Source organism: Pteropus vampyrus, unplaced genomic scaffold, assembly GCF_000151845.1.
Source record: "Pteropus vampyrus isolate Shadow unplaced genomic scaffold, Pvam_2.0 Scaffold316, whole genome shotgun sequence".
NCBI classification, from domain to species: domain Eukaryota; kingdom Metazoa; phylum Chordata; class Mammalia; order Chiroptera; family Pteropodidae; genus Pteropus; species Pteropus vampyrus.
Window position 1 is genome coordinate 789,269 of NW_011889097.1, and position 12,015 is coordinate 801,283.

The 12,015-nt window shown below is 49.8% G+C and overlaps 1 protein-coding gene across 7 annotated transcripts in view; it reads left to right on the plus strand.

Moving 5' to 3' along the window:
- The window catches only part of GALNT11 (polypeptide N-acetylgalactosaminyltransferase 11), a 60,870-nt gene that overhangs the window by 39,715 nt on the left and 9,140 nt on the right, over positions 1-12,015 (plus strand). The window contains exons 13-14 of one of the 7 annotated variants that reach the window (XR_002776708.1): positions 1,502-1,898; positions 6,667-6,813. The exons of 1 other annotated variant lie outside the window; for it this stretch is intronic. The gene's annotated coding sequence lies outside the window, so the exon portion shown is untranslated. Of the gene's footprint in view, positions 1-1,501; positions 2,024-6,666; positions 6,814-12,015 lie in introns of those variants that run through there. 5 more of the 7 variants (XR_002776707.1, XR_002776709.1, XR_002776710.1 and 2 more) reach the window with 5 other exon arrangements.

Below are 12,015 nucleotides of genomic sequence, written 5' to 3' on the forward strand. Positions count from 1 at the left end.
CCACACAAAAATCTTATTTACAGCAGTTTCATCCCTAACTGCCCAAACTTGGAAGTACCTAAGATGTCCTTCAGTAGCTGAATGGATAAACTGTGGTCCATCCAGGCAATAGAGTCAGCGTCCAAAAGAAAAGGAAACTTGAGGAGCCAATCTGAAAAGACTATGTACTGTATGATTTCAGCTACATGACGTTCTGGAAAACACAAACCATGGCAGCAGTAAGAGATCAGGAGAGTGAGATGAGTAGGCAGAGCACAGAGGATCATTAGGGCAGCGGAACTGGTGCGTATGACATTATAATGGTGGACACATGTCATTGTACATCAGAACCCACAGACTGTACAACACCAAAGTAGACGGGACGGTGACGTATCACAAGTGCGTCAGTGGTGACACGCTACCACTGATGCCGGATGTTGATGGTGGGGGAACGGGGGGCGTGTTCTATACTTTGGTCAATTTTACTGTGAAGCTAAAACTGCTTTAAAAAATTGTTTTTACAAAAAGGATAAGGATTATGACCAACTTTATGCCAATAGATTAAATGGACAGATTCTTTGAAACAAATTACCCAACTTTCCTATAGAAGCAGATAAATTAAATTTGTAGTTTAAAAATCTTCCCCCAAAGAAAACTCCAGGCACAGATGGTTTCATCGATGAATTCTATCAAACAGTGGAGGAAAAAACTATACCAGTACACAAACTTCTGTGAAATTTTGATGATATGAGCAATTTTAAAAGCAATACACCAGAAAACTACTGGCCAGTGTCCTTCATGAATACAGAAGCAAGACTCCCTTAAACACATCAGCAGATCAAACCCAGCAATATGTAGAAAGGGTGATGGCTGATGAAAAGTGGGTTTGATCCTAAGAATAGAAAGCTGCTTCAGTGTTACAGCACCAATTAGTATAGTTTACAGTACAGGAGGAAAGGCCTGTTAACCTTGCAGGAAACAACTATGACAAAATTCAACACATGATAAAAACTCAGCAAACTAAAAATGGAAAATTCCTCTACACGATAAATGACATCTCTGAAAATGACAGTCTCGTCGAAAGAAAAAAAGACAAGTAGGAACAAGGCAAGGATGCCTGTGCTCACTCACCTTACCGCTGCATTCCACGTGTGTGGCGAAGGTCTTATACATTTGGAAAGGAAGAACTAGAACCAAGACTGTGATCGAGCGTGTAGAAAATCAGTGAGTTTTCAAAAATACTACGACATAAATAGTAAAAGGAAGTTTATTAGGAGCACAAAATAAAAGGTCGATATAAAACTGAATTGTACTTCTATACGGTAGCAACGAACAATTCAAAATTGAAAGTAATGGCATTGTAATTGCAATTCGCAGTAGTATCAAATATATGAATAGAAAGTACGAAACATTGCTGAGAAAAAATAAAAGACAACCTAAATAAATGCAGAGCTATACTATGTCTATGGATTAGGAAACTCAGTATTGTTAGGATGTTAATTCTCCACAATTTGACCTACAGATTTACATTCTATCCTCCATCAAAATCCCAGCAGGCTTTTTATATTTCACCATCTAATATTCAAACTTACATGGACATGCATACAACTGAGCGGCAAAAATAATTTTGGGAAGGATGAAGTTGGAAGGCTTGCACAAGTTTAAGACTGGCCATGACGCCGGCTATTGGATAACGAATAGACTGGCGGAACGGAAACAGACCCGCACATATTTGGCAACTGATTTTCAGCAAAGGAGCCAACACGAGTCAAGGGAAAACTCCTCGTGAGAGACGGCGCCCGGACAGCTTCACGTCCCCACGGACGGGCATGAAGCCTTACGCCGTACACAGGGACGACTCCAGAATGGGTCGTACAGCCAAGGGGGAAAACGCAGGAGGACGGGAAATGATTGATTAGGTGAGCCATAGACTCGTATCCAGAACGTAGAAACAGTGCTTAAAATTCAGCATAAAGACAACCCGGTTTTTAAAATGGACCCAATACTCGACGCAAAGACGTATAAACGGCTCAGCAAGTAAAAAGGTGTTCAATGTCGCAGTCATCAGGGCAATGCAAACTAAAACCACAATCAGATGCTACTTCACACCCATGAAAATGGCATAAGTAAAAAGGGACTGACCTGGGTTCTGAGGAAGTGGCAGAGGAGGTCGTCGTGGCACAGCTGTGCGCTCCGCCGTCAGTGCCCGCAGCATTCACAAAGCAGCCAGGCGACAGGGTAACCCCACAGGCTCTATAATAAAGTGGGTTGGGGAGACTTAGTAACCGTAAGACCTGTGTGTTATCAACACTTGCGTGACAGAAAGCAAAAGGGAGCAGAAGCAAACTACCCAGCTTCCTTACAGAAACAGCCCGTGTATTAAACCAATTACAGTTGTAGTTTAAAAACCTTCCCACAAAGAAAAGTCCAGGCACAGATGGTTTCACGTGAGTTCCAGCACACAGCCTCTGTGCGCACCAGTGCCCAGTAAGAGAACCCGACGCAGGCAGCAGGTTTTTAACAGGGAAGTGGGGGTGCATCTGAGAGCAGCAGTGAGCCCCGTGGGTGAGCGTGAGGGCGGGAGCATCCCAGTCCTGGGGACACTTGAAACTTCTCTCCAGGCCTGCTTTGTAGGCCAGGGTCCCGGCGGGAGCACAGACTGCTGGGAATGGGATGAAAACTGAGCAGGCCAGGGAAAAAAGAGAAAGGTAAAACTTGGGGAGGTGGAGGAGGGACGCGAAGCCAGGCGTGTCGCGGCAAGCCACCGTGCTGCCGGGACCACACAAGTTAGGAGGCGGCGCCCTGTGGGGAGCTGCTGTTCGAACCATCCCTCCTCACGCTTCGGCAAAACTGAACTCATGGATGAGCAACAGAAGAGGGTCAAGGTCAAGTCCCATACAAGGTTACTATGAGAACGAAAAAAGCTGTCTTAGAAAAACCCAGTTCTGTCTACCTGTTTGTGGGTCGTCTTCACTGCTCAGAACGCCTCGCTGTCACACTTCCGGTCCCCAGACGTGCAGAGTTCTCCCCACGCCAGGCGGTTCTCAGACACCAGCTGGGCGTCCTGCGCTTCACCTCAGCTGGGACCCGGTCTACCTGGAGACAGCACCGGGTCCCGGAGTCCGAGGGTTCAGTTCCACAAGACGCCGGCCCCATGCCTAGTCAGGTGCCAGCAAGTCCAGGGTGCCACCCACGCTTCTGACACGGGACCCCGCCCTTCAGGTTCAGTTAACATGCTAGAGTGGCTTTCAGGACTCTGGGAATCAGGTCACTTAGCGTCTGCCTGCTCATGACAAAAGCATGTGAGAGAAGACAGAAAGGAACATGCGGAGGGAGGAGATGAGGCAGCCACGGTGTTGGAAGGGGCGAGGAGCTGCCACGTGCCCACTCACCCGGGAGCCCTCGCAGCCTGGGCCTCCCTCGGTTATGGAGGCTTCATCACATGCACGATGGAGTAAATCAGTCCCTGGCACCGGGTTCCGCCATCAGCCCCTTCCTTGCCCGGATGGGGGGGTGGGCGGTGAAAGTTCCCACCCTCTCACCCATGGTCGGCTCCACTGCTCCCCCCGTTTCCCCAGCCCCTGTACCGTATTAACATGACACACCTTTCTCAGTCCTGTGATTGAGCAAATTCCAAGGGTTTTAGGAGCTGTGCCAGAAATGGCGACAAAGACCACATACGTGTTTCTTACTGTAAAATCAGGGTCACAGTTTACCCTCTGGTTTTGGGACGTGGACCTCTAATAGCAAAACAACTATACAAGTCAGACGGTGGCACATCGCTGGGGTGTCACTCAGTCATTCGTAACACCAGCCATCGCTGTATTACATTAAAATGCCCTTCGGGGTCCACAGGCTTCTGTTCCATCTGGGCAGCTTCCCAAATCAGGAGTGGTTTGAGCTGGATGACTCCGCCCTTTCAGGCCTCGGGTGTAATCAAGCTAGTGACAACAGCTCACGTTCTTGAGGTGCTACTATGATACTAGGTTTCTCTCATTACATGACACAACCTACTTATTCATTCCTTTAAGCTCAGTTACCAGTTTTCTCTTTCCATTTGTACCCCGATTTTTCCACCTTTGGAAGGTACATTTGGTTTGGTCACCGTGCTGGTCTGTGTTGCGGGCAGCAATGCTAGCCTGGTAACCTCTGCCCGCTCCGCCCGCTCCTGCTCAGACAGGGTCAGGCTACACAGGTGCAGACAGAGTGGGCCATCTGACCTTAGCACCAGCCTCCACGGCCCTCCGCAGCTCATTCACTGTTAGCCCCAGCTCTGCCAGATGGGGGAACAGCACATCCTGCCCCGTCGGGCCTTTAGGAATTCGGACATGGAGGTTAAAAACAGTCATAGTTCCTTAGAAATCATCCCTGTTTACAGCCCTTGTATTTGCAGCCACGGTCTGTAAATATTACGAGGATGGGGGCGGGGCGAATAAAGCTGAGGCGATGAGGGGACGCGCTCGCAGAACCGATCAAGCTACGCGACACGAACAGGAAATGACCACCTGAAGCAGGATTTGAAAACTCAAATATGACAGAACTCAAGAATTAGAAGTTTAAAAAATAATTTCAGAAGTTAAAGGAACATGGGGCCAAGAAGTATGACAAAGCCTTTAAACGAAATTGAGTTCGACAAGAAAAACTTCTAAATCCGAAGTGAGAATTCTGCTTCTGGCCAGGAGGGAGTAACGGCATCTATACTTGTCGTTCTGCGTCAAACAAGTAGAAAAGTAGAAAAAGTACACGAAACAACTCTGCAGACGTGGGACTGCAGCACAGTGAACAAGAGACACGGTGAGCCCACGTGCATTTCAGCCTGCTGTGCAGGGAGGGGAACCCCAGAAAGGCTGCTGGGCTTGCTGAATTGAGACAGAGAATGGAGTTCAGAGAGGCCGGAGTGGCTGGAATGGGCAGCACAGCATGCGGGCGAGGGCGGAGCTGGCAGAGAGAGGGTCCGGAAGCGTGCGTGGGGTCTCTGAGTCTGGCCGTGTGTCAGCCAGTCGCAGGTAAAGCGTGACTCCATGACACCCAGCTGAGAACAAGAAAACATGTACTAGAGCCACTCCCAAAGGTCCCATGAGGCTGGAACTGGCCAAGTCCCTCACTGAAGGCCCAAGGCACCCAGTGTGCTCCCCAGGGGACCTTACGTCAGTGGCGGGGTGAATCAGACACATCCTGACAATGCTTAAAGAAGAGGCTTCAAAGGGAGGAAACTCATTCTCAGGTAACTCAGGTGCCACCAGAATAAAGTAACACTCAAGGGCAACAACAGAATCGGCTTGAGAGCAGGGACCCTGGGCTCCGATAACCACCGCTAGACATTGAAAAGGCAGAAAAATGTAACCTGTGAACCAGCAGGAAAAGATCAATTAAACAGGCCTAGAAACGAAGAGATGACAGAATCAGCAGGCAGTGGTATTAAAAATAGCTATTATATACACATGTTCAGTGCACTGAAAATCTTTAAGGAAAACCTGAACATAATGAAGACTGAAACTGTCAAAGCCGTCAAGGGCATGAAGAATGAGGCAAACCTGAGATACTGTCATGGACCAGAGGAGACTCGGGAGGCGGAGATGACCCGATCGGCGTGCTGCCTCGGGCTGGCACCAGGAGCAGAAGGACCTCCCCGCTGAGCCAGCCGGCGGAGTCCGAAACAGCCGGCAGGGCACAGTGACGCTCCAAAGTTCACCTTAGTCCTGGCAGCTGTGTGCTCGGGAAGATCGGGAAGATGCTAATGCTAGTGGAGACGAGGAAGTGGGTGTGGGGACTCTGTGTCATCTCTGCAGCTTTTCTGTAAACCTGAAATTATCCCCAAATAAAAAGTTTACTTAAAAGACCATTCAGTTGCTACAGTACAGTTGACCTAACGTACATTCCTAAAGATGTTCATCACAGCGTTATTCATGAGAAAAATTTGTGAACTACCTAAGTAGGGTGTTTATCTTTTCTTTTTATTTTTCCTCCCTCCGTTTGTTTTAAAGGCTAACATGGATTTTTTAATCATAAAATGTTATCGTAAAACATCATCAAATATTTTTACACGATTATAGTAACTTATACTGTCAAGAGTGATGTAATAATTTATTTCAGAACCTGACTGTCTTACCTTCCTGTGTCAGGGTTGGTCCCGGTGGGAAACAGAAGGCTTGGTTCTCGGCGGCTCTGAGGGGACACTCACCGCTCTGAGGCCACGGGGGCCTGGAGGGGCTGCAGTCCCCAGCGGAGACGCCCTGGTTCCTCTGTCCTGCCCTCCTGCTTCCTGGGGGCGGTGGGAGGCAGCCGAGAGTCCCTGCCTCCAAGAGTAGTTTGAGTTGGTTAACTGTACCTGTCACTCACACAGCGGGACTGGAGGGCTGGGAGGGTCCCTGGGGCCATCAGGGATGACCCCGAAGGAAAGAGTTCTAGGCGAGATGCAGATGGAGCACCGAGGGCCTCAGCGTGCACGTCCAGGTCCAGGACAGCACTGGGACCTGACTGCGAGTTGGCGCCCTGGAGAATGGCGGGGCGCCCGTGGGAAGTAGGAGCGCGAGAGCGTGACCGTCCTCCAGGTGGACAGCGGTGGCACCGACAGTCGGGGCGTGCTGGTGGGGTGGCTTCGGGGAAGATGATCGAGGGCTAAGTGTAGCTTTTATGGTCACGTGAACAGGCTGGCACCGTGATACCGAGCAGGGTGCTGGCCCCAAGGGGTTGGCGTTAACAGATGCTGGGAAAGTTGTCACCACACTGGATGCATCGGATGAGGCCAGCTTGAAGAGCGCAGAGGGCCACAGGGCTGAGGGCTGAGGACGGAGGTGTGGCGAGTGAGTGCTCCCACTGAACAGGCAGGAGGAGGTAAGTTGAAGCTGTGGGGACACCGACAGTGGGGACACCGGCTGGGCGGGTGAGCGCGGCGGTGGGGGAGGCAGAGGGAAACCGCATGAAACGGGCCTCAGGTGAGAAGCGCCCAGTTCGCGGCCGTTCCCCATGGAGCAGCGTGAAGGCGCCGTCAGAGAGGAGGGAGCACGTTCCGCACTGCAGAGGCTGCAGCAGAGCTGGATGCAAAGGACTGTCGCCCCAGGAAACAGGCTCCAAGGCCAAGGCCTCGAATCTGCAGGTGGAGCGCGCACGGAGGGGACCCCTCACAGCGCCCGCCCGGAAAAGGCCACGAGAGCCAAGGACAAGACGCGGCAGCACGGTGAGGCTGCGGCCACCTGTGAAAGGCCTGAGGAAGCTGCCCGAAGAACCAGAAGCGCGGCTGTCAGGGACAGGGGGAGCCGCTGGCCTCCATCGAGCAGAACTGGGCCCCGGTGAGACGGGGCTGTGAAGCCTCCCGGGCGGCAGACGAGCGTGTCCACGGCCGTCGTGCATCCCGCCCGGCGGGAACCACCTCTCTCAGTTGCCCAGTCATCACCAGTTTCCTCCGTCACGAGGCAAAGAACCGTCCCGCTTTGCTAGAAGGTGACGGGGGTGGCTCTTCCGAGTTCTGGAAAAACCTGGGGGAAACTGTTGACACCCCCAGCTGAAGCCTTGTGAACACGTTTTAAGAAACCGTAGTTTCTCGCTTCACGATCTGCTTCAAAGTGTTAGTGCGTCACAAACAGTGAAATCAGGGCAGGACTCATCATCTGGAAGCCACTGCCAGTGCACGTGGTGACGGGAACACCACGAGCAGCGAGCGTGGCTCTGTGCAGCAGCCCGAATGCCGGTGACTATTTCTGACGTGATGGGACGCCTGTCACTTTAGTGCAGAGGACCGCGTCATCTGTCACTTTGCTCTTTTCTCTCTGTGGTGTTTGATGTCGCCAGCCCATTCTCTGGAAGTTGTATTGCTTTGGGGACTTTGAAAAGCTGAGCAAAGGTCGCTTTAGGGTGTTGGTACCCGACACATGTATCTCACACCACAGGAACCGGGGTGACTGCGCAGGCGCGGTTTCCTGGAAGAGGTGATCAAGGGGTCGCTTTTCAGGTCTACATTACATAACTCTTTAAATTTAAAAAAATGGGTCAAGTCCTTTTAGGAAAAAGATTAGGCCAGAGAAATCAGAAGCCACCCAGGAAAGGGCAGAGGTGCATGACATGGGCCCGAGTTTCACAGAGGGGCAGTGGCTGACATTGTCATCCGAGACAAACTCCACCAACCAGGGAAACATCGGCTATGTTTGGTGCCACATGACCAGAGTAAGGGTGTTTCTGCTTGGTGACTAAGAGAGGGGAGCGCAGCAGCCAGGTGACAGCAGGCTGACGAAGGACAGGAGAGGGTGGGAACAAGGGCTCAGACAAGCGGCAGTGAAGGAGACGGGGCTGTATTTTATAAGAGCTGAGTGAGTCTCTGCAAAACAGCGCGACTGCCTCTCATGCTCCATGTCACCAGGCCCTGCCTCGTCCAGACACCCGGCTCCTACCTGGGTCAGCGCGGCCCGGACAGTCGACCCTCCTCTGCACAGTAGCCCGAGTCATCTTTCCTCGGGTCAGGGTCACAGCGTGTCCTCCTGTGGCTTCCTGCTGCGCTTAGATCTGAATCTGTGACGTGGCCCGTGCTGCTCTCTGACGTCGCCTCCAGCTGCTGTGTTCCGACCGTCCTTGCCTCCATGCCTGCTGTGTCTGCCTCCTTCCTCAGGGCTCAGCCCACAGGTCACCTCCTCTGGGAGGCCACTCCCTCCTCCCGGCTCACCACATTAGATTTCCGTCTCTGAAATGGCCAGATTTCATCTCCCCTCACTAGAATAGAAGCTCGACGCCAGGAACCACGGCTGGCCCATCCATCGTGTCCCAGAGCCTTTCAGGCATTTAACACGTGGAGAGCGTGGTCAAAGATGAGCAAGCGCTGCAGCTCGCCAGCTAGAAAAGTCTGACACGGAGGGACAGGCCTGCTCGCTGCTCCTCGGACTCTCAGCCCCGGCATCCACTGCACAGGGCCATGCACAGAGAGCCCTCTGCCACTGACTTGGGGTGTAACAGACACTTCGCCCTGTGCGGTGTTTCCTCCCACAGATTCGCAGTCCCCCCGTGCTTCCTCTTGCCATGCCCCCGCTCTCCCCGAGAGCGTGCGGACCTGACGGCTAGAGGGCCACTTCGTGCCGTTCCTCCATGTGGGACAGGTTGGCATCTGCTCCAGCAGGAAGCAGATCCCAGGCTCTGTGATGACTAACACAGGTTTCCTTTCTTCTGTGTTTGACGGTTAGAGACCAAGTCCGAGATCAAGGAAGAAAAGGCTGCACCGACAACAGCTTTGAAACCTGGCACAGACCGTGAACACTCTCCAGCCTCGCAAAACTGACCATTTCACGAACGAGGAATGTTTCAGGACAATATTCAAAAATATTTTGTCAGATAATAGGTGTTTTGAGAATTTCTGTTAAACCACACAGTACAAAAGCTTGTTATTTTAGGGTGTTCATGAAGCACAAGCTAAAAATCTGTTGTGAAATCTTGAGGGTGCATTTTTGCCCAGTCACAATGGCAGAGCAGGTAGACGCTGTGCCACCTCCTCTCACGGCCACATCAAAATTACAACTACGGAACAGCCATCATTGGGAGTTGCCTGTAGTCTAGCTGCACAGAAATCCTACAACTGGGGACACACAGAAGAGGCCACCTCGAGACTGGTAGGAGGGGCAGAGATGCGGACTGGGCCAGTCCCACATCCACAGTGTGGCAGTTAAGAATCGGGAGGGACATCTCGGTTGTGGGGGTCCCCCCACAGGAAGGAGGGCTCCCCAGCCCAGGGCTCCAGTGCTAAAAAAAGAGTCCCCATAACATGTGGGTGTGAAAACCAGCAGAGATGGTGGCTGAGTGAGACGAGGGGCTGCTAGGGACTGAGGCGCTTCCCTTAAGAGGGCCACGCACACACGCACACTCACAAACCCACTCGCCCTGAGCTCCAGTGAAGGGACAACAGCTCGAAAAGTACCAGGGACACACAGGAGGAAACAGATTAACCTAAGGGTGAGGGGTAGAGGGGTAGCACGGGGGACAACTCTGTTCAGGGATGGAAGTGCCACCAATGCCACTGTTCCTTTGTTGGTGCTTCCTCCTGCCCAGCCAGTGCTGTGTCTGTCTCCATTAACCTGGCTCACACCGTTGGCCGGCCCTGGTCAGCTCTCCCACCAGCCTGAACCTCTTCCAGCAGCTCTTCTACACAAGCGGTCAGCTTGGCGCAGCCTGTGGACTTTCCTGAAACCTCTCTAAGGTCCACACACCCCAAATAGGCAGCAGCTGGCCTCAGCTTTCCCTGTACCTCTTGCTAAATGGTCCCAATCCCGGCACTAGTGGCAGTTGACCTTGGTTCGTAGCTAGCCTCTCCCACATGCCTCCAAGCTCAGCAAGGTGGCAGCCAACCACAGATCACTATGGGATTTATTCTTGGCATGCAAGGTTGGTTCAATACTCACAAGTCAATTAACGTGATACATCACAAACGATGAAGTATAAAAATCATATCAGTAGATATAGAATAGTATTTGAAAAATCCAGCTTCTATTTACGATAAAAGCTCTCAGCAAAGTAGAGATAGAGGGAACATAGCATGCTGAAGGCTATGTATGTCAAACCCACAGCTAACATCACGCTCAACGGTGAAAAGATGAAGGCATTTTCTTTGTGATCAGGATCAAGACAGGGATGTCCACTTTCACCACTTTTACTTTTATTCAGTGTAGTATTGGAAGTCCTAGTCACAGCAACCAAAGAAAAAGTAAAAGGCATCTAAACTGGAAAGGAAGAAATGGAACTGTTGTTATTTGCAGATGACAGAGAGAGAGAACCCCAAACATTCCACCAAAAAACCTATTAGAATAAAACTATGAGAACTCATACAGCTCAATACTAGATATATATATATATATATATATATATATATATGTAAAATATATATATACATTACGTATATCTTTAAAAAAACGGGCAAAAGACCTGAAGAGACATTTATCCAAAGAGGACATACAGAAGGCCAACAGACGTGAAAAGATGCTCAACATCACTAATCAATCATCAGAGAATTGCAAATTACCACCACAATGAGATATCGCCTCACACTGGTCAGAATGGCCATCAAGAAGTCAACTGACACAAGTGCTCACGAGGACATGGAGAACGGGACCCCTTGTGCACTGCTCTTGGATTGCAAATTGGTGCAGCCACTATGGAAAACAGTGTGGAGGTTCCTCAAAAAATTAAACAGAAACATAAACCAGCGATTCCACTCTGGGTATTTATCTAAAGACACCCAAAACACTAATTTGAAAAGATACACGCATCCCTATACTCTTTGCAGCATTATTTACAATAGCCAAGATAATGGAAGCAACTTAAGTGCCCATCAATAGACGACTGGATAAAGAAGCTGCGGTACATACATATACACACAATGGAATATTACTCGGCCATAAAAAATGAAACCTTACCATTTGCGACATTGGATGGACCTAAATAGAAGGTATAATAATGTCAGGTAAAATAAGACAAACACCATGTGACTTCACTTATATGTAGAATCAAAACGAAGAAATTCATATATACAGAGAACAAACTAATGGTCGCCCAATGGGAGGGGGGTTGGGGGGATGGGTGAAAAAGGGCAAAGGGATTAAGATGTACAAATTGCCAGTTATAAAAACACTTATGGGGATGGCAAGTACAGCACAGGCAGTAAAGTCAGTAATATTATAACTGTGTGTGGTGTCAGATTAGTACCAGATTGAGGTGATCACTTTGTAAGTTATACGTCTAGTAACTACGTTGTACCCCTGGAACTAGTATAATATTGTATGTCGACTGAAAATTGAAAAATAAAATATTTTAAAAAATAAATGTATTTTACATTACGCATAGAATTTTACTGAAAGTAGAAACACATAAAGGGCCTCAGGTTTCTTCACAAACTGTAATCTCTCTACTAAGTAAAAAAAAAAAAAATCGAGGGGGATTCTGACCAATTTTAATTCTTAGCAACCTTCTTAAATTTGTTAAATACATTCAAGATAATGACGTCTCTACCACAGAGAATAAATTTAGAAGAGCGGTTTAACAGAAAAAAATAAACTTGTTAAACAAGGG